Consider the following 23,839-nt stretch of genomic DNA (forward strand, 5'->3'; position numbering starts at 1 on the left):
CTCCTTCTCCTTGTCGTTGACCACCAGTCCCTTTCCCTTAGGATCCATCTCTTCGGGTGATTAGTCCCTTAGATGAAGAGTACGACTCCGATACCAATTGAGAGCACCTAGAGGGGGGGGGGTGAATAGGTGATCCTGTAAAATTAAACACTAAATAGCCACAAAACTTAGTTATAGAGATGTTAGTGCGACTAAGTAGTTTTGCGGCGAGTTCTTGTGGACAAAATAATCACAGAGAAAACAATCACAAGAGACACGCGATTTTATCCCGTGGTCCGGCCAAGTAACACTTGCCTACTCCACGTTGTGGCGTCCCAATGGACGAGGGTTGCACTCAACCCCTTTCAAGTGATCCGATGATCAACTTGAATACCACGGCTTTCTTTCTTATAGTCTTTCTCCCGTTTGCGAGGAATCTCCACAAGTTGGAGCCTCTCGCCCTTACAATAAAGATCACAAAGAAGGCACAAGAGTAAGGCTAGGAGAGCAACACACACAACACACAAATCCGCAGCACACACACGTACACAAGCCAAGACTTGAGCTCAAAACATAGCACAAAGAGTTCACAACTCGAACGGAGCTCAAATCACTAACACAATCGATCAAATGTGCGGAGGCGGAGTGTGGGAGTCTTAGAATGCTTAGTGAATGCTTAGATTGTTCCTCCAGGCGCTTAGGGGTCCCTTTTATAGCCCCAAGGCAGCTAGGAGCCGTTGGAGGCCAACTTGGAAGGCAATTCCTGCCTTCTGTCGAGTGGCGCACCGGATAGTCCGGTGCGCCACCGGACAGGTCCTGTAGACGGTCTGGTGCGCGATCTCCTTCCAAATTTGGCATATCCGACCGTTGCTCCTCTGGGCTGATTGGCGCAACGAACACTGTCCGGTGCACACTGGACAGTCTGGTGCACCAGCTGAGCGGTGGAGCAGTCCACGTGTCGCGCGAAGATTGCGCGGTCGACCGTTGCTCAGGTGACCGTTGGCTCACCGGAAAGTCCGGTGCACCACCGGACAGTCTGGTGATTTTTAGCCGTACATCGCTGTCGATTCCCGAGAGCAGCACTTTCACCGGAGACCAGCCTGGCGCACCGGACACTGTCCGGTGCACCACCGGACAGTCTGGTGTGCCAGACTGAGCTGAAGTTTGGCTGCACAGAGCCAAGTCTTTTCGGTTTCTTTTCTTCTTCTTTTCTCACTGTTTCTAGCACTTAGACAAACACATTATCGTTCAAAAAGCAATGTACTAAGTCTAGAAACATACCTTGTGCCTTTGATTTGTACTTCTCTCTTTATTTGGCACAAAAGAACTTAATCAAACGTGTTGGACATTTAATCACCAAAACATTATAGAAATGACCCAAGGGCATATTTCCCTTTCAGGATCGTCCAGCAAGAAGGTACCATGGTGGGGTGGTGGAGGTGATATGTCGTTGGATTAAAGGAGTTATCTAGGTGGGGTTGCCACAACTGTTGTTCATGTCTCGCTATTGTGTTGCTTTTGTGGAAGAAGACTATGACTCCAACAGTTAGTTTGTCTTGTGGAAGAATAGGGGACCACCGCTCTTTTATCTTTGTTCTATTTATCATTAGCATTGTGCAAGGAGTAAGAGAGACAATCCAAGCTTTGGTTGTTATTATTGTGTTATAAGGTAGACATTCGAAGCTACTGTTTTATAATGGATAATTGAATATGCATGGGCACTGCTATGATGATCAAAGGTATTGGACACTACGATTGATAATATGGTCTTATATTGCTTGGACTAATAGCTGAAATGAAACAATAGTACAATTTTTATTCTAATTCTAGCTGTAATTGGTGACTTTTAAGGCTTGCAACAGTAATTATTCAGGAGCAGGGCTTGACACACGAACATTTGATATACAACCTTGTTGGTGGCTGTTCTCAAGATGTCTTCAAGCTCCAATATAATGTTGCATTGTGCACCAGTATACAATCACCAGTGGGTAATTCAACACATATTTCAAAAAGTTATTTTACCATTGATGAAATTATATATATTTTATTTCTATGCATTATATTTTTTACCACTACCTGTAATAAGAGAATCTCGAATCAGCTTGGCTGATACTGGACTCATGTAGTTTGAAAGGATCAAGATGCCCATCTAATTTGACTAAGACGAGTGGGAGTGGGGGACCATGTCAAGAAAGGGCGTGTGCATGAGACCATATTGTGCAGTCTATTAAGGTGCTTCAGTTTCTTCTATATCTTGTGACCAATCATCCATCATCAGTTGTGCAGCATGCTACTCTGCTAAACTTCGGCTAACCTTAATTTGGAGAGCGCATACAGAGCAAAAATGCAGGTTTTTCGCTTGGACATTGCTAGACCAAAAGATTTTAACAACTAACAACTTGATTAAAAGGGCATGGCCAAACGATCTCAGAAGCTGGCAGGGAGGTGAAAGAGATTGAGGAGCTGGAGGAGAAGGCATCATTTTTCAGAAGCTGGCAGGTCTCATGGAGGTGAAACATGATTTCATGGACTTCTTGCAGGGGCCGAGCAAGGAAGAGATGGAGTTGTTGGATCAGCTGAACATGGAAGCGACTGAAGTTGAGAAAGTCTTCAGTCGCTCACTACCATTGAGGAAGCTAAGGTAGCTGTAGCAACATAGGACTCAGAGAAAACAAGCCATCAAGTAGTGGCCGAAATGGATTCTACTTGCCACAGCAGAATCCACGATAGAGATCGTTAAACAGACAACAAACATTTCGAATTCTCTTCTCCTTTTCTTTTTCCCCCTTTTCTATTCTCAAAACACATTCCTACATTAGCCCTATTTGTAAAGTATCAAGAGACAAAACTTTTTCGGGCCAAACAGAGAAAGTAAACAAGTATACTTGAGACTACGTTTACCAGCTTTTGCATGAGAATTGTTTGTTATAGTTTCATTTGACATTTCATCTAAATTTAAGTCATTTCCCTATATAAAATCCAAAATCCAAAGGAACTCTTATATTTATATGTCCTGCTAACGCACAGGCATTGTACTATTAGCTAATAAGGACAAGCCATATTGATAAAAAAATTATGCTTTAGCAGCATAGAAAAAGTTTGAAATGGTCGCTATAAATAGTACAAGTTATTGCTACAGTTATTGGGGACATTGATTTATCTTATTGTATAGTTATTAGTTTTGTTTCCTTGTAAAAACCTATTTGGTGGACCTACATGTGCTTGTACTTGTATGCAATGTATGATATCGTGTATTATAACTTTCTACCGTTATTTTTGTACCTTAGCACAAGGTGGATGCTGATCATTGCCCTATTTTAGTTGCTTTAGGTTACTAGATAAGATTGCTTGAGTGGTCGATGAACATTGCATTTTACTGTAAATGATGAATTTGTTCGATGTGTAAGGCTTTTAAAGTATGTAAAAATTCTTAACTTTTAAAAAATGCTAACAAGAACATAAATCACAATTAGTATTTTTAAATTTCAATGTATCTTATGATAACATGTTCACTCCGTAGCAACGCACGGGCGTTCACCTAGTTGAATAAAAAATATTAAAGGCATTGGAGTTTAGACCTAGATTCATGATGTCATAAAACAAACACAACTAGAATCAATGTAACTTAAGCTAAATTTTAACAGGACTAAATACATTATTTGTTGATAAATTGAAACATGAGATTTACTAACGTCAAGAGAATTTCACTAGACAGTAACTGAAAGTCTGTTTGATTTTCTGTTTGGTGCCTGTGAGTCAATAATTTTGGGTCACCAAGTAGTGGTGAAGTACTGAAGTTAGAACATGTGAGAAAGAGGTATACTTGTCTTTCGGGTACATATGTCTGTCATAAAGTTGTAGTGTAAATATGGTGAAATTGTAATCAAACCTACTGTTTTGTATTTCTCTTTTGGTGCATGTGCAGTAACGTGTAACTGGGTACCCACTCCTACTATGTCAAGGCAGATATCCGCGTGGTTACCTATAACCGTGTAATAAGGAATTGAGCAACCGAGTCTATGGGTTTGGACCCGTCTGACTGTACCATTGGCCTTAGTACTCGTTCCCTGCTCGGGAGCAAGTCCGATGCCTCCACGTGCCCTACGGGTGAAAGTGCTCAGGGACTATCTCCATGAGTCTCCGGACCTCGATGGGCGGTTCCTGGACTTCCCTGTCTGGCATCCAGACTCTCGACAAGCAGGGCCCAAGTCTTCAGCCAAGCATGCGCCCTTGGTCCCCACTTTCCGCTCGGACACGTGTTTGGTGCTGCCACATGGCCCATGGGCGCGTGGCACAAGCCTTCGGCTGGAAGCAAGCTCGTAGCGCACATTCAATGCGAGCGGCTGAGGCATGCCCTGCTGTGCACACGCCATGGGGGCAATCTTTTATCAGGCCGTGCTGGCTTGAATGACCGCTCCGTGCGTTACCGAGGCGGGTAGCTGTGTGTCAGCGCCGCGCGCATTGGTCTCACAGTAAACCGCGTGTTACCGAGGTAGGCAGTTGTGTCTAGGCGTCGCGCGCGTAGGCGACACCCATGTCGTTGGCCTGGGCAACACACCCTCTGTAGCGTCGACCGAAGGTGACGACTCGAGTCTATCGCGAAAACTCCTGCACACATTAGCAAGACTGCCCCCTACATACGTCAGCATATCAGACTCCACCCTATAGCCGACTCGAGCTGACAAACAGGGCCAAAAGCACGTCTGGTTGGAAGATCTGCATAACCGCCGACGGGAATATCTCCATCTACCGCAAACATTTAAGACTCAATGTTGTACATATTTAATACTATGTCACTGGGCCAACTTGTCGGGGCTCAACACCCTTGTACGTGTCTCCCTTGGACTATAAAAAAGAGGGCACATGCGATATGAGGATTTGCACTCCCTAAATGTCTGAGACACACCTCCATCTAAGTTCAAGCTCTTAAGCAATACAACTCATAGTAGACGTACTGTATTACGTTCCGGCCCGAACTACTTTAAATCCTTATGTTCTTGTACCCATATATTAAACCCTAGACAACCAACTTATTCTTAGGATTAGATGGGTATACTGCACGAAGTTTACCTGCGATGGTGGATTTGCACTCCCTAAAAACAATGTCTTTGTCCCTCCATCGAGCACTCAAAAGCAACCAAATAGACCAGTAGACATGAGAACGCCCAAATCAAGAGAACCAAAAGTGTAGGCTGTCCGGCGCCCGCATGGGTTCTACCATGTTAAAAAGGGTGGGCGTAGCCTAGCTAAAGGCTAAGCCTGAGCCCACTCCAATCCACGCTCGACATGTTTTCAGGCCTTGCCAATTAAAGCACAGCACAGCTACAGGTGACTAAATAGGACGAGCTATATGGACTGCCACGAAAACGATAATTTTAGTACGGCACGGTCACGACACCGCACTACATGATAGTAACCGTGCTGGGTCGGCGCGAGGTCCATCATGTACCATATTTGGGCTTAGGTACAAACCCATCGAACAACACGAGCATGATCTATTCATCAAACCGAGCATGATTCAGCACGACTCGTTTGTGGGTCAACCTTACTTGTCCTAATCTAGCCCACTATATATCTAAATATGACCAACTCGACCCACACTTTCAAATTATTTTTGAGTTCTGTTACAAAAAATAGAGAAAAACAAAAATAGACAAAATTAGTTATTTTTTTAGTTCTGTTACAAGGTAAGTTTTAGGTCGTTCGGCATAGTAGTATGACACAACACGGAACGATAGCTCAGCATAGACCGTTTAAAACTAGTCGGGTCATGCTTGAGTTTAAATTTTACGCCACGGATGGACACAACATGACCCGCTATTTATTTGTAATATGCCTCGGCTCGATTAAATCGACACAGCCTATGACGGGCTCGTGCCGTGGTGACACAGCGACCCATTGGCCACCTATTGCACAAACCACGTATAAGAAAATAAAGATATCGAGAAGGATAGGGTGTACTTTGAGCAAGTGAATAACCAATACGTATAATTAATCTGGATGGGATATATGGGCGAATTCGAATCTAGCTAGCTTAGCTGTGCTACTACTTTATTCGAAAATGCTTGTCCTTTTTAGATCGTACAAAACTGTTAATTATAGCTAAAACACTAAATACTCCGATAAGAAAGCGAGAGACCGAGAGGGCTAGGGAAGGGATAGAGAAATGTTAGAAAAGAAGAAAAATATAATGAAAGAAGAGGGATTTGCAATTTCATCATCACCGACCGGCGGTGGGGGTTCGCTAAAATGACTTCGGGAATATGCATTTAAAAACGAGAAGGTCAAGTATTTTAGGAAAAAAAATAAATATCATAATGTCAACTATTTTGAAACGAAAAGAGTATTTTTATGGGCTAACGGCTTGAGCCTCAACACAAATGCCATTTCTTTTTTTTCTGTCTAAAGTATACTTTATTTGTCATATGATATATGTACTTACAGATAGGCTTGAAAACGGACGGATAAAATCCCGTCCGACTTGTATCGTTTTCTACATTTGATCTGATAATTTTCGTATTTACGGAAAAATATAGAAACGAAATGGAAACGGGAGAGGTTTATTTCGTCCGTTTTTGCACGATCTCGTTTTTATTCGGATTGAATCCGTATTTATTCCGTATTTAATAAATATGGGACGAGCCTAATATGCATTAGTATATAAACTGAAGGCTCGTATCTTTAGGTGACAAATTATAGCACAAATGACCATTCTAACCATCAGCTCTTTTCAATAACAAGTGGTCTAAAGCCTTAAACAACATCAGATGTAGATATATGTACACCTTTAACATCCAAACAAAAATGGAATGTTGCCACTCTATATCTATTTGTTTTATGTTATCATCCTGCCAATCAATCACTAGTCAATCATCAATATCTATGTGTTTGTATTGAATTTCGAGTTACCGTTAGTATTTCTGTTTTCGTTCATTTTCACATTTTCATTTATCCCACACCTGTTTCTGTCTCTGACTATTCCGGAACCGATCTCGTTTCAGATGATAAAATACGAATACTAAAACGGGAGAGATGTTTTTTCGTCCGGTTCCGTCCGTTTTCATCCATACTTACAAAGTTTAAACTTTATCTTAAAATAAATACATATAAATAAATGGAACCACCTAATTTTGATTGTCCTTTTCGTTTCCTCTATAGTACTCCCTCCGTCCAATTTATAATTCTTTATAATGCGTTTGACATTTGTACCCTAAGTTTGTCCAGGTTGTCTTATTCAAAAAAATGATAATTGTTGTTATTTTTTGCTGTGATATTGTTTAGCTTATAATATACTTTCTTTGAATCTATCATTTTTTTCGTAAAACAAATAATAGGACGAGCCGGTCAAACGTGGAATAAAAAGTCAAATGAATTCTAATTTGAGACTGAGAGAGTGTAATAATTATAATTTTGGAGATATCAATTTTTTATTAATTTATCAATTAATAGGTAGTAGTATAGTGGAACAAGTCTCGGAAGAGGACATATGAGGTGTTTGGTTTGAGGAATCACTTCATCCAAAATGAGGTGGAGCAACATGGTTCCATTCCTTAGTAGGGTGTTTGGTTTGAAGAATGAGCTAGTGCATCATCTTCTCACTCCTCATTTTTTCTTTTAGTTTGTGGATTGAAATGAGTTGATCCATCACCACCTCATTCCTCATAGTAAGTTAGTACTAATATGAGAAATGAGGTCATCCCACCAAATTTAAGGAATGAACACATGATGCACCACCTCATTTTGGATGGAATGATTACTTGAAACAAACACCACCTAAATTTAGTGGAATGACCCTTATTTCTTATATTAGTATTAACTAATTAACTAAGAGAAATAAATAGTGATGGATTAACTTATTCTATCACATAAATCAAATAAAAAAGTGAGTAGTAAGAAAATAATAGACTAGCTCATTCTTCGAACCAAATATCCTATTAGAGCAGGAGCACCTTTGCATCTCTACACGAAACTCGCTCGCAATTCGCATATACGTGCAGTGTGCAGCCCAAAGGGCGACACGTGCCTCCATCGGTTGCACACGAATTTCACTACTAAACAATGGGCAATTTTTAAGGTGCGTGTGCACGGGCGGCAAAACCGCAAAGGGCTTTCCTTTTGCAAAGGCCCACTGTAGGTTTTTTAATTAAAGGGTAAACCACCTTTGCTGTGCTATCATAACACGAGTACTAATTATAGCGAACCGACTTGTAGATTTGAATCGTAGATGCCCGTACAGCGCACAACTCCCCAATTTTATTCCTCTCACTCTCGGAAAAAATAGATTCTTATTAACTTTTTAAGATAATTTACAGTGCTTTTGGTTTGCATAGTCAATCTATACTTCATAAGGTGATACATCGTGAAATCATTCTATAAATTTTGATGAAATCAACTTATTTCTCACACACACACAATATATATATATAGTTTATCTATTAGGAGCCCTGAGCTCTACTTAATTTGAGGGAGCCCCGACCACACTCACCTGATCGGTCGACCACATAATCGCCCATTCGGTCCATGACCGAATCCACCAGCCCACTACACATCCCAAATCCCCCAACCCTAACTAATCCGCCGTCACCCCTCCCGGATCGCCAGCAGGCCTCATCCCTTCCACAGTTCCACGGCTACGCCGCCGTCGTCGGCTCATCCCTCCTCCCCCTCCCGCCCGCAGTTCCAGGTGGTGCACCCCTCGACCCCATCAGACTCGATCTGTCGTTTCCTGGCTCCCTTAGGTCCCCTCTTCGCCACCACTCCGCCGCATGCTCCCCAAATCCGCCGCTCTATGGGTGCATCAGGTCTCGCTGCCAGTTCCAATGGAGGGAATAAATGGGCAAAGGCGGCCAACGAGGAAGCTACGATGACGGTGGTGGCTGTGGAGTCAGATGAGCCTAGGACAGAATCGCCGTTGGAGCGGGGAACAATCATCTACAACCTCCTCGTCACGCTCCCCTTTCCCTCCGGCCTGATCTCGCGCCTCCGCCGTGCATTCCTCCTCTGCCGCTTCACCACCGACCTGGTCTCTAGATCCTCCCTCCACATGCTCCAACTCCTGGTACAAGAGTGCCTGAGGTCCGCTATCGACCTGAGCTCCGCTCAGGTCGCCGCTACCACTGATAATCGGCCTCCAGCCCACTGCTTTACTTTTGGCGACGAGTCGACGACTGGGCAACTACCGCTGCCCAAGGTCAGGTGCTCGAGTATCCGTCGACCCCTTCGCTAGGCCATTCCCGTTGACAGCAAGCATCAGGTATTCCGGCCTCTTGACTAGATTTTTAAAAATAATATTACCATTTATATGCTTAAATAAGTTTGCTGCGAAAATATATTTTGTGATTCATCTACTGCTATTTGTTTGGGGATCATAAACATTAAGTTATATATATAAAGTTGGACAAACTTAAAATATGTGATCTGCACGCAAGCCAATGATGATTAGATATTACATCTGGAATTACCTTCATTACATCTGGAATTACCTTCAGATTCGTTTATGACGAGGCATATGCATTATACATCTCCTGTTTTGGTTATGTACTCTCTCAATTTAATCTGATTATGTGGACGTCGTTGTAGTTCAATAATTCCAATAAGGATCTCAAGACCTACAGCTGGGGAATGTTATTTGACAATGTAAGTAACAGTTGGTTCTTTTAGTTGGAGGTGTCCATCCTGCGACCTCTGGTTTGGTCTGGGATGGAGCACCCATCTGTATTTGATAGATTCAACTATGGTGTGTGATTTAAATTGGGTCTTTGAGTTGTTTTAATAACAACCTAAAATATTTTAGTTTGTGAACTGTAATAAATTGTAACCTGGGCCTGATGCCATGTCTCTGGTTGTCTACATAGTGTATGGCGATGATGACAAAGCCAAGGCTTGTTTCTTGACATTTGCAGTAGCCACCCAAGAGCTTTCTCCCTGCTAGGCTTGAGAGCTAGTCCTGCTAATTCCTTCATGGGATGTCTGAGCCATACATATTTCTATTTTTTAGATTTCAATTGCAAGTAATGTTCAAATCAGGGCTTGTTTCTCTATATTCGCAGTTGCTGTTGTTGCTATTGTTGTGTAACCTGCAACTAGCAGCCCTCAATCTTTATCACAGGATATATTCATCGTAGTAATCCAGCAACACTATTTTTATATAGCAACTTGTTTGTCACTTGCCAAAGAAAGTTATTAGTCAAAGGGAGGGTTTACTATGTGTTGATAATGGGCATTTGGCTGTGCGTCACTATTTTCATATAGCTATCTCTGTAGCCAAAGTTTTAGACCTACTACATGTACCTTTTTTTGTTGTTTCTACACTTGAAAGATTAAATGCCTGTTTGGTTCATGTCTAACTATGCCACACTTTGCTTAAATGCCTGCAATTTTTATTTCCTAAATATGTCTTTTTATGTTAATTTGAATACGCTATTACGCCCAATTACTAGATCGCGCATATGCTCCGCTTTGTAAACACGTAGACCACCAATCCTACATTCCAGGGTTTCAAGTTGACCAAACAGAGTGGATACAGTCATGCTCAAAGTTGGCAAGCTGTGTCAACAAGCAGGCCCCATCTGCTACTCGCTTCATGGGCATGCAACAAAGCCTTGGTATTCAGCCGACGCAGCTTGGGAAGGATGCACCTGCAGCAGTAAGATGATATCTCTTTATGCCATGGCAATTTTTCATGTCCTGGCCATCACATTATTGAACTAATTGTTGTCTTCATATGTAGGGAGTTGCACGTAGAGTTAGTGCTTAATGAAAGATGATCGAGGTTGAGTCTGTTGCAGCTGCTGATTAACAAGAGATTCGAGAAGTAGTGAAGAAGTGATTCTGTGCTGAGGTGATTACACTTTTTAGTCAAATCAACATAGCAATTAATCACATTGTTGGTTGTACAAACTGCTTCTTTGACTTGAACTGTTTCACTGTTGTTTATATTTATGAATCTAGAAAGAATTCTGAGAACTGTTCTATATATTAGGATGATTATGCAGCAGAAAAACTTGATATTGAGCTGAGTGGAAGTTACCTGTTACCACCACGTTATTCTAAGGGTGCATTGGTAAGCAATAACCTTGTATGGCTTATTTTTTCACTTATTTACTTTGAGCGCTGCTCATTTCTGCAATAAAACAATATTTATTTTTATTCGGTTCTACTAGTTCAGATTTTTACATTACGCCTTGTTATCTCTAGATTAAAAAGCTAGATTAGGATGATTAACACTACTTATTTATTTCAGAATCTGTCTTCTAGTTGCATACTAGACTTATTTGTGTTTCTAGTTGTATACTAGATAAAACAAACATATTTTTTGAATAAATCTTACCTTTAGTTGTGCTTGTAAATCTCGTATCTCCTTTGCAAATAAGCCGAAATCTCGGTACAAGATTAGGATTGCTGCTGAACCATATTTTGTCTTGACATTCTATTTCTTCTGCATTATTTACTTACATTTTAGATTGATGGCTCTTGATTGCTGTTTCTCAGGCACTGCATTGGCGTACTGGTCATAAAAATGATTGACTCCAGATAATAAGTTCTGCTGCTTCAAATTCAGTTCTGCCAGCTGTAGGAATAGGTGATTATCTTTTTTTATATGGCTGACAATGATAGTATACTCATTATCAAAGAATATAGTTTTTGAATTGTGTTTTCTGCTAGGTACGACATCTATTAATTTTTTGTTTGTTATATATGTTTTTTCTCCACAAACAGTCTTTAGATTTGATAGCCTTTTTAACATCTAGATTCTAAGAATGTGCTTAGTCTGTATTACGTGCATAAATAGTTCAAGAAAAAATAGCAAAAAGGAGATAAATGTCCCAGAAGAAAATAGATGAATTAACAGGGCTATTAGAACCTTTTGTCAAAGAAGTTTTGGTTCCTGTATTCAATGTAATAACGACTTACATTATTTTAGCCTCACAATTTTCTTTAATGGTCTAGCTTTGTAATTGATAACATAATTTTTTGGTTGAACTGTATGGCTCGATTGTGGTACTAGAAATGTATAATAATTGTTCTAAAGAAATATTAGAGGATAAAGAAGTAAGTTACTAAAGTTTTGGACTGTATTCTTTCATTTTCATCTCACTTATCCTATTTCTTTCAGGAATCATAAAAGCATATGGAGGAACTACGTATAGGCTACAAAGAAGCATAAGAAGCATGTTTATAGCAGAAGCAAAGTGTTCTGATGATTTTGTTTTTTCAATTGTGTTTTCTGTTATTGGTTCAGTATGCACATATATTGACATGATTTATGGCATGACATCTGCCATCTTTGTTATATTTATGACATCGTTCTTGATTGATGTGTGCAGACATGAATGATGGATCTTTTTTAACATCCTGACCATCATTATCGTATTTTGTATATCATTTATGGGTTCACAGATATGAAATGACAGGTTTCTTATTTTTGAGATCTGAACCATGTGTTGCCTTTTGGTTGTTACATAATAAATGGTCCTGTCGATGTGCTTTACGTTCAAAAACTTCTATGCGACATGCACAGAAACTAACGCTAAACATGCACGATTTAAACTCTGTAATTCGTTACGAAACAGATCAATGATTTAAGCTAAAATTTACACCTATTTACGCTATTTTAGATCACATTTTACGCAAAAATCCGCCCGAGCCATAACCCGCGCACGATCGGACGCACGCGATTTTTACGACGTAATTTTTGGGCCACATTCGTCGTTATGAAACAAATTTACGATTACGCTAAAATTTGTACACATTTACGTTGTTTTGCATTTACGTTGTTTTGGTTCACGTTTTACGCAAAAATTCGTCCGAGCCAGAACCCGCGCACGATCGGATGCGCGCAATTTTTACGCCGTAATTTTTGGGTCTCATTCGTCGTTACGAAACAGATCTATGATTTACGCTAAAATTCATACCCATTTACGCTGTTTTGGTTCCCGTTTTACGCAAAAATTCGCTCGATCCAGAACCCGCGCACGATCGGAAGCGCGCAATTTTTACGCCGTAATGTTTGGGCCCATTCATCATTATGAAACGGATCTACGATTTACGCTAAAATTCGTACTAATTTACGCTGGTTTGGTTCACGATTTACGCTAAAATCTGCCTGAGCCAGAACCGTGCACGATCGGATGCACGCCTACCTACGCGTACGTATACCTAGCTGGGGCTTCCCGTACTAATGGAAGCCTTCATCCCTATATATATATATACTAATTATTCACTTACGAAAAATGAGGTAATGATGTATGAACTCATTTTATTTCACAAACCAAATAAAAAAAGTAAAAAGTGAGAAGAAATATAACATCTCATTTCTCAAACCAAACACACTTTCAGCGTATCAGAGAAAAAACCCTTCTTCATTAATTTGAGTTTCCAATTTACCGTTCCACGTTGACGTTGCTAGTATTTTCTACATCGATATGACATTCTGACTGCAGCGCGATTTGTCAACATGGGAGAGAGTATGACTGTACGAGGAGGTACTGCTGTTAATGCAGACAAGAGGGACGTCGTGAGAAAATGTGGAACTTTGTTAAATAAAACGGAAACTCATTGTGAACAGACAGTTCACACAATAAACCGATTTATCTGTGGACAAAATTTTAGGCTGAAAATGTACCTATTATGGCTAGATTGAAAACCCATTTTTCTAAGAGATTACTATTTTTTCAAGAGAAAATGAACTAATTTTCCGTGGGAAAATGAAAAACTCCAAAAGATTTCTATTTTTTAAGAAAAATTAGTTTATCTCCCCTTAAAAAATAGGAATCGTTTGGAAAAATGGAGTTCCCAAACTATCCCTGGCAACTCCATTTTTCCAAATGATTTTTATTTTTCTAAGGGATAGAGGAAATAAGCTTCAAGAGCAAGCCAAAACTTATAAGTACCTCCTTCACTTAAAAATGTGATATCGTAGATTGAACAAAGTTAATATACACACAAAACATTATCAATATTTAATTATTTATATATTCGAATAAATTAATTATGAAAAATATATGAATTTCTTGTTTTATTTTCTATTAAGAGAGTTTCTAACACATAATTTTAGATTTAGCTCACCAATTAAACAATGGAGCATCTTTCTATCTTAACTTATGTCCTTTTCAGTTTTAGGTGTCAAAGATTTAACTCTAACTTTTGAGCTACCCAAATTTGAATATTATTAATTATTCTTTTTAGAGAAATATACTTTACAAAGGAATGAAATCATTATTAGAAGTCATTTTATCTAAATCCTTTGGGAAATTCTCTATATCACCAAAATGTGGTTTTGAGTGTTACACCCGTACGTCTGCTCATGGGATCGGCTCAAATGCTCAGTCCTCCTAACTCTCATCCTCAGTCTCGATCTAGTCCTCTCATCTATCTGTCCGACTCTATTATTTTCGATATCACCCGAGCCAATCCGTCCTGACACCCCGTTCCCAATGCCACCCCCTTCCTAGCTCCATTCTTTCCTAGAGATTCAATATCTGGATTAGAATCTGGTGATGACATCTGGTGGAACAGTTTTGCTGCCGTCATTGTATATATAATACTAGTCAGATGTTCATGTATTGTCACAGTTTATATATATTGTAGGTTTTGTTTAATAAAATATAAATATGTGTTGTGTTGATTAGATGAGTTAGAATGTTAGAGGCAACGACTAAGTTTAGAATGCACGACGGTTATGATAAACGTGAAAACTAGTGCTTTATATCCTAGACTAAAAGACTACAGAAAGAATAGGAGAGAACGTCTGATTTACACTTAAAAGTATGAAAAGGGTCTGACAGGCCTAAAGCCTACAACAGGACACAGAAAGAAGTACTGGGAACTAATCGGTCATCACGACCGGGTCATCATCGAAGCAGCAGGGTGAGAGACTCATGGCGAAATAGAGTTGGTCGCCCTCGGCGTTCGCCGGCGTGTCTCGGCTTGGTGTGCCCCCCAGCACGTGGTTATGGGGGGCCCTCGGCCGGCTTGGGCAGCTCGGCCTTGGATTTCTCCGATGGTCTTCGTTTTCAGGATTGGGTCTTCAGCAAGTTTAATCGCCCGATCAACCTCCTCCCGGGTAAATTCGACCGCCATTAGTTCTTTTTAGTCATCTCCTTTGGCAGATGCTCCTTGCGTTTGTGCACAGAGACTGTGGGGTTTCTTCTCCAATCTTTCATTGGTGGCGCGACGGACTTATTCAAGGTTTCTCCCCTGTCGGACCGGGTCTTTCGCTTCTCGCTTTCTTGCAAGGATGTCGGATTCGCAGTTTATCAGCTTCGTTCTTATGCCTGCTCCACATTCAAAGCGTATCTGCACCTCTGGAATTCTGGCAGCCCAAATTGGATCAAAGAATGGCAGCGTTTCTCTGAGGAAGAATCAAAATCTTGGAAGTTGGTTTCTTATCGCCGTTCTTCGCCGGTTTCGTTTGCTGATGTCGTTCGTAAGCCAGCTCTGTCAGGTGCAAACTTGGTGCCTTTGGGTCGTCCGGATAGGCCCAAACGTTCTTCTTCAAGCTTAAGGCAGCGGTATTCGGTTTTCGATCGAATTTCCTTCCCTTCACGCCCCGCCATTGATCAAGGATTTGCTGGTCGTTCGCAATTTCAAAAATATTCAAACTCCAGTAACGGCCGCGTTGCTAGCCCCGGACTTCGGCCATCATTAAGGGCCTCTCGCGTTCACCCTTGGGCTCCGCGGAAGTTAATTTGGCGGCCCAAGAAGATTTTGGAACAGTGCCCGGGGAATTTTGGGCAGGATTTTGTCCCCAGCATTAATGGCTCTGCCGGCCCAGCGGCGAAGGGCTATTGTCATATTTGGGATCACTCTTTTTCAGGTAAAAATCTACAAATCTTTGGTTTTTCGGGGCAGAAGTGCAAGCGGTCTTTTGGCTCCTTCCCCAATAAGTTTGAGAATGCTTCCTGGGTGTATCCCCCGCGATTATGGTTCAGGTCCCCCTGCTCTCGCTTACGGGTGGGCCTCCTTCCCCGCCCTTTTATAATAATTTTGGTGAGTTCGCTCAGGTGGTTCTCTCGAGTAGCGGCTCTTCACCTTCCACGGAACTTGCACTGTTCACAAAACCCCATCCCTCCCCGCTGCCGTGGAAGAGTCCGCCAACTTCAAGCTCTTCGTGGCACGTGGTGCTTTCGTCGCCTTCGCGATTTGCTCCTCTCAAAACCGCTGAAGAAATGGCATTTCATAGAGTTGATCTTGCACCGTTCCTCCCCCATGGCTTTGTGGCGCAGCAGGTCGATCATCGAGAAATCATGGTACGTACTGTGACTCGACCTCAACCCTCCACCCATTAAGATTGGGGCATCGTGCTTGTGCAACCATTGCCGGAGCATGAGGTTAATTTTCATATTTTTGATGATATCATCCGAGAGTATCTAGTGGGGGTCCGGCGTATTCAAGTCAGGAGCATTCAACGCTCCCAATTGGGACAGGCACTTGTGCGATTCAGATTCGCTTTTGACAGGGACAACTTAGTGGCAATGGGTCCGCAACAAGCCTTGGGGTTTTCTTTTACTGCCATTCGACACAATGATGGCTGGAATCAGTGTGCCCTAACCTTTAACCATGAATGCTGACTCCTTCTTCTTAGTTTTCCGCTGGATTTCTGGACCCACAAGCATATTCAAAATGCGGTCGGATCCTTTGGGAGGGTTCTCATGTGGGACCCTGACCCAATTAATGTAACTAGGCTGCTGGTCCGGGCCAGAGTGACGTCCCTCCAAGAAGTGCCCCAATTCATCATTTTCTCGGTGGCTGAAGGTTTCCAGGGAGTTTCTTGGACAGTTCAATGTGACATTGTCCAACAATTTATGCTTGGAGCACAACCTCAAGATGAGGACCCTGTGCCACCTTATCCACATGATGGCCATCAGCTCCCAGTGGAGTTCTTTGGAATGGGTCAGCCGATGGCCAATTTTCAGTTTGATCTCAACATCCCCCCATGGAAGGGATCAATGTAGAAGAAGACATTGCCAACAATGATGATGAAGGATGGGACCCCTGGCCAGTTCAACAAGCTCAGCCCCCTGAGCCAGCGGCCAATGCAAACAATGCGGAAGAACAATTCAGTTATCAGTTGTCGGGTCTTGAAGACTTACCTTCTGATGAATCAGTGGGTTAGTTTAACGATATCATTATCCTTCAGGGGGTCTAGTTCCCTCAGGAGGAAGCCCCAGAGCCTGTTGATGCAGTTCTAGCCCTGCCAGCATTCCCTCTAGAAGGCATGATTTTGGAGGGAAACAACGACCAGGGAGAAGAAGACATGCAAATAGAAGTTAACATCAATGTGGGCCTCATGCAGCATTTGGAGCAGTCCACCCCTGACCCTGCATTTGAAGACTATATGGCTAGAAAGTGTTTTCTTCTTGGGCTGATTTGTTCCCTGACAATGCTGGCTTTGTCTCTGTCCCAAAAGTTTGGGCTACTTTCTTCACGGGCCTGCTATTGAGGCCGGATTCTTTTGACTGGGCCAAGAAATTTTGTTGTCAGTAGCTATCTCTGCCTTCGTCGAGCCTAGCATGGACACCATCTCGATCAAGATTCCCTCCAAGTGCTTGCCCCCTCCTAGTCAGGACTTCCATGAGGAGCCACAGTCCCCATCTCCTGCAAAAGCAGCTCTCAGGAAAAGGCAACCAATTATGGTCGATACTGCAGTTAGGAGTGCCAGGCTTCGGGCAAAGGCTAGGGGATTCAAAACCTGCTTAGGGATTGGAAAAAAGAATGTTCATGCTGTGCCCAAAGCTCTCCACCCTCTATTCACCACAATATTATCAAGAAGTTTGGAGCTGAATTTTGCAACGTGGACCCGTCGAAGCTTAACTCTGATGATCTGAACAGATCCCAAGCCACTGGCAATGCTATACAGAGGCCAAGTGCTCCTCCCAGCAGTAGGGATGATGTGCCCAGGGCGTCTGAAGACCAGGTGGAAGACTCCTTCAATGATGATGATGATGATGCAGGGTCTAGTGCCCCTGCGGGGATGTAAGGCTTCTGCCTTCCCCTTAGGGTTTTACAGTGTTATCTGTGCCCTGGTTGGTGGATCTTTTGGTGGTTATCCATGTATAACTACAAGATAACTATCTGTGATGGTGCGCATGTGGCGCTAATTTTGTTTGCCACAACAAACTCTGAAAGAGTCGACGACTCTTTGGTTGTTAGCGCGGATAATTGTGATGTTTGGAATTTCTGTCGTGTGTTATTTTGGCTCCTCTGGGAAACTTCTAGTTTGGCCCCTTTGGGGAATTATTTCCTTCATTCCATGATTATATTTTGGTTTTCTGGATATTCCTGTTTATGGACAAATTATTTTATGAAAATTATTGGTGATGTATGCTATGCATACCGGGATTCCTTAGTGCGAAGACTATTGTTCATCCATGGCTATCTCCTCTCAGAATTTACACCGAAGCTTGAAAATTATGTCACATAACATTAGAGGAATTAACTCTGATATCAAAATTATGGAAATTAATTGTGACATCATATGTATCCAAGAGACAAAGAAGGAGTCCTTCGATGATTCTTACATTCGTCGCTTCTACAACAGATCCTTAGATAAGTTCGCTTTCGAACCTTCTATTGGCGCATCTGGGGGCTTCCTAACAATTTGGAAAGGTTCTCACTTTGATGCTGAGGTGATAGAACATAATTCTTTTGGTCACACGATTTCTTTCCGTACAAAGTTGACAAATCAGGCCTGGTGGCTCACCAACATTTACGCCCCATGCTCCCCTCACAGAAGAGAGGAATTTCTCTCTTGGTTTTCTAATCTTGAGATTGATGATGACAAACTATGGATTTTCCTTAGCGACTTTAATATGATTAGATCTCCAGAAAACCGCAATAAACCAGGAGGTGACCCTCTTAGAATGTTGAATTTCAATTTGGCAATCAGTCAGCTGAGGTTTCAAGAAATTCCTCTCAAAGGACAAGCTACACTTGGTCAAATATGCAACGTCATCCTTTACTAGAAAAGTTGGATTGGTGTTTTGTTTCGCAGGCATGGTCTATCAACTTCCCGACTACTTCTGCTCTTTCGCTCACTCGGGGAACCTTGGATCACATTCCTTGGATGATCAATGTTCAAATTAATGTTCCCAAACCGCCCATTTTCAGATTCGAAAATTATTGGCTTGAGCTTGAAGATTTTCATTCAATCTTCCAAGAATCTTGGAGTCAGCCCTTATTTCAACCAGACCCAGCTAAAAGGCTCATGGCTAAGTTTAAAAGGGCACGAAAAGCGATTCATGGTTGGTATAAGTCTCTCCCTAATTTAGCAAAATTGATTGACAAGGTTAAATTGGTTATTCAGCTATTGGACTTCATTGAGGAGAGTAGAGACTTAACAATTCAGGAATGGAATTTCAAAGAGATCCTTACTCACCATTGAGAGCACCTAGAGGGGGGTGAATAGGTGATCCTGTAAAAGTCAAATACTAATAACCACAAAACTTGGTTAAGTGTTAGTACGACTAAGTAGCGAGCTCTTGCGAACACACAATTAATCACAGAAAAGCAATCACAAGAGACACGTGAGTTTATCCCGTGGTTCGGCCAAGTAATACTTGCCTACTTCCACGTTGTGGCGTCCCAATGGACGAGGGTTGCACTCAACCCCTTTCAAGTGATCCAATGATCAACTTGAATACCACGATGTTCTTCTTTCTTAGACTTTCTCCCATTTGCGAGGAATCTCCACAACATGGAGCCTCTCGCCCTTACAATTGATGATCACAAGGAAGCACGAAAGTAAGGGTGGGGAGAGCAACACACACAAGACCCAAAGCGAGAGCACAATCACGTACACAAGTCACAACTCGAGCTCAAAACACAACACAAGGAGTTCTGAACTCAAATGGAGCTCAAGTCACTATCTCAAAGAATCGAATGCATGAGAATGGAGTCTTGGAGTCTTAGGATCTTTCTTGTAAGCTTGGGTTAACTCCTCCATGCGCCTAGGGGTCCCTTTTATAGCCCCAAGGCAGCTAGGAGCCGTTGGAGACAATCTTAGAAGGCTAATCTTGCCTTCTGTCGAGTGGCGCACCAGACAGTCCGGTGCGCCACCGGACAATCACTGTAGACGGTCCGGTGCGGATCTCCTTCCTTTTCTGGCGCAGACGACCGTTGCACCTCGGCGTCGGTTGGCACACCGGGCACTGTCCGGTGCACACCGGACAGTCCGGTGCCCCCTTTCGACCGTTGGTGCGGGCCACGTGTCGCCCGCCGATTTCGCTGCCGACCGTTGCGCAGTCGGCCGTTGGCTCACCGGACAGTCCGGTGCACCACCGGACAGTCCGGTGAATTTTAGCCGTACGCCGTTGAACTTTTCCCGAGAGCGACGACTTCGCCGCGTACGACTCACCGGACAGTCCGGTGCACCACCGGATAGTCTGGTGAATTATAGCCGTACGCCGCCGTCGAGTCTCGAGAGCGGCCGGTTCACCTTGGACTCGTCTGGCGCACCGGACAGTCCGGTGCACCCAGACCGAGCAGCAGTTGGCTGTACATAGCCAACTCTTTTCCAATCTATTTTCTCCTGTTTCTAGCACTTAGACACAGCACATTAGTACCCAAATCAATGTACTAAGTCTAGAAACATACCTTGTCACATGATTTGCACTTCTTCAATCTTTGGCACAAACTAACACTTAGAGAATATGTGTTGGGCACTTAATCACTAAAACACTTTAGAAATGGCCCATGGGCACATTTCCCTTTCAATCTCCCCCTTTTTGGTGATTTATGCCAACACATCCAAAAGCAACAAAAAGAAGTGCAATTTCAATGCAAAAAAGAACCAAATTGTTTTTGACTCTAATTTGGCATATTTGGATCATACTTTGCCACCACTTGGTTTGTTTTTGTGAATCAAATTCATTTTCCTATCTCTACAACAAACTCACTTGTTTGGGTAAAAAGAGAGATAGTCCAAGAGTAAAATTGATTAAGAGCAAAAAACTCCCCCTTTTTCCCATAGTCATAAATTCTCCACACAAGAGACCAAATTTTGCAATAAGAGTGCTAAGAGTGCTCCACTCTTTTCGAAATTTCACAAGTGGTAGCTGATCCACTTGCTTTGGCCTTGATTTCTCCCCCTTTGGCATTAAGCACCAAAACGGGATTATTATTGGCCCTTTAACCCCATTGCCTCACCAAAAAAATGTCAATTAAGAGCAAAAAGGCAATACGAGTACAAAAAATGAACTTGGAGGTGAGTACACTAATACCGGAGTGCAGTGGAAGTCTTTGCATGGTCCAAGTTCACCTTTCCCTTTTAATTCACCTTTGAGACTACATTAAGTAAACTCAAACACAAATGTTAGTCTCAAAGGGTCAAGTTGTAGCACTTCTCCCCCTAAATATGTGCATCATTCACACATGGACTTGTGAGGTCCGGGGATCCCTTGCAGAACTTGAGCAAATCTCATAGATGCATAAACTAACTTGATCAAAGGCATAAAACACATGTATGCTATAAATCAATCCAAGTTACGCGAATCTAAGACATTTAGCTCACTACGCAGCCTGCAAAAGGTTTTCTCATCTAAAGGCTTGGTAAAGATATTGGCTAGCTGGTTCTCGGTGCTAATATAGAACACTTGGATATCTCCCTTTTGCTGGTGGTCTCTCAAAAAGTGATGCCAGATGTCTATGTGCTTAGTGCGGCTGTGTTCAACAGGATTATCCGCCATGCGGATTGCACTCTCATTGTGACATAGGAGTGGGACTTTGCTCAGATTGTAGCCAAAGTCCCGGAGGGTTTGCCTCATCCAAAGTAATTGCGCGCAACACTGTCCTGCGGCAACATACTCGGCCTCAGCGGTGGATAGGGCAACGGAGGTTTGTTTCTTAGAACTCCAAGACACCAGGGACCTTCCTAAGAATTGACATGTCCCTGATGTACTCTTCCTATCAACCTTGCATCCAGCATAATCGGAGTCTGAATATCCAATCAAGTCAAAGGTAGACCACTTTGGATACCAGATCCCGAAGCAAGGCATAGCAACTAAATATCTAAGAATTCGCTTAACGGGAACAAGGTGACATTCCCTTGGATCGGATTGAAATCTAGCACACATGCATACGCTAAGCATAATATCCGGTCTACTAGCACATAAATAAAGTAAAGACCCTATCATAGACCGGTATGCCTTTTGATCAACGGACTTACCTCCTTTGTTGAGGTCGACATGTCCGTCGGTTCCCATCGGCAACTTCGCGGGCTTGGCGTCCTTCATCCCAAACCTCTTGAGAAGATCTTGAGTGTACTTCGTTTGGGAGAGGAAGGTGCCGTCCTTGAGTTGTCTTACTTGGAACCCAAGAAAGTATGTCAACTCGCCCATCATCGACATCTCAAATTTCTGTGTCATCACCCTGCTAAACTCCTCACAAGACTTTTGATTAGTAGAACCAAATATTATGTCATCGACATAAATTTGGCACACAAAAAGGTCACCGTCACAAGTCTTAGTGAAAAGAGTGGGATCGGCTTTCCCAACCTTGAAGGCATTAGCAATTAAGAAATCTCTAAGGCATTCATACCATGCTCTTGGGGCTTGCTTAAGTCCATAGAGCGCCTTAGAGAGCTTAAAAACGTGGTCGGGATACCTGTCATCCTCAAAGCCAGGGGGTTGTTCCACAAACACCTCCTCCTTGATTGGCCCATTGAGGAAAGCGCTCTTCACGTCCATTTGAAACAATCTGAAAGAGTGGTGAGCGGCATAGGCTAATAATATTCTAATGGACTCTAGCTTAGCCACAGGAGCAAAAGTCTCCTTGAAATCCAAACCTGCGACTTGGGCATAACCTTTTGCCACAAGTTGAGCCTTGTTTCTTGTCACCACCCCGTGCTTGTCTTGCTTGTTGCGGAACACCCACTTGGTTCCCACAACGTTTTGCTTTGGACGTGGCACCAGGCTCCAAACTTCATTTCGCTTGAAGGTGTGGAGCTCTTCCTGCATGGCCAACACCCAGTGTGGATCCTGCAAGGCCTCTTCTACCCTGAAAGGCTCAATAGAAGAGACAAATGAGTAATGCTCACAAAAGTTAGCTAATCTTGAGCGAGTAGTTACTCCCTTGCTTATGTCACCCAGAATCTGGTCAACGGGGTGATTCCGTTGGATCGTCGCTCGGACTTGAGTTGGAGGGGCCTGTGGTGCTTCTTCCTCCATAGCTGGTTCTTCTTGTGCTCCCCCTTGATCACACGCCTCTTCTTGAGGAACCTGTTCATCATCTTGAGTTGGGGGATGCACCATCGTTGAGGAAGAAGGTTGATCTTGCTCTTGTTGTTCCTGTGGTCGCACATCTCCAATCGCCATGGTATGTATGGCGGCCGTTGGAACATCATCTTCATCTACATCATCAAGATCAACTTGCTCTCTTGGAGAGCCATTAGTCTCATCAAATACAACGTCGCTAGAGACTTCAACCAAACCTGATGATTTGTTGAAGACTCTATACACCCTTGTATTTGAGTCATACCCTAGTAAAAACCCTTCTACAGCTTTGGGAGCAAATTTAGAATTTCTATCTTTCTTCACTAGAATGTAACATTTGCTCCCAAATACACGAAAGTATGAGACGTTGGGTTTGTTACTGGTAAGAAGTTCATACGAGGTCTTCTTGAGGAGGCGATGAAGGTAGAGCCGGTTTATGGCGTGGCAAGCTGTGTTCACAGCTTCCGACCAAAACTGCTCTGGCGCCTTGAACTCTCCAAGCATCGTCCTCGCCATGTCGGTAAGTGTCCTGTTCTTCCTCTCTACCACACCATTTTGTTGTGGTGTGTAGGGAGCGGAGAACTCGTGCTTGATGCCTTCCTCCTCAAGGTACTCCTCCACTTGTAGATTCTTGAACTCGGACCCATTGT

General features: G+C 42.6%; 1 long non-coding RNA gene and 2 other non-coding genes across 3 annotated transcripts; all 3 read left to right on the top strand.

Moving 5' to 3' along the window:
- The first annotated feature begins 8,425 nt into the window (after positions 1-8,425).
- LOC103631750 (uncharacterized) lies at positions 8,426-12,411 on the top strand. Its single transcript, XR_555388.4, has 7 exons — positions 8,426-9,232; positions 9,559-9,615; positions 10,473-10,624; positions 10,709-10,819; positions 10,961-11,041; positions 11,470-11,560; positions 12,095-12,411. It is a non-coding gene; the product is annotated as an uncharacterized lncRNA (long non-coding RNA).
- LOC111590736 (small nucleolar RNA Z112) lies at positions 9,566-9,746 on the top strand. The gene has a single exon (XR_004855777.1). It is a non-coding gene; the product is annotated as a small nucleolar RNA Z112 (small nucleolar RNA).
- Positions 9,838-9,956, top strand: LOC111590668 (small nucleolar RNA SNORD14). Its single transcript, XR_004855711.1, has one exon. It is a non-coding gene; the product is annotated as a small nucleolar RNA SNORD14 (small nucleolar RNA).
- Positions 12,412-23,839: the final 11,428 nt, after the last annotated feature.

Source organism: Zea mays, chromosome 1 (assembly GCF_902167145.1).
Source record: "Zea mays cultivar B73 chromosome 1, Zm-B73-REFERENCE-NAM-5.0, whole genome shotgun sequence".
NCBI classification, from domain to species: Eukaryota; Viridiplantae; Streptophyta; class Magnoliopsida; order Poales; family Poaceae; genus Zea; species Zea mays.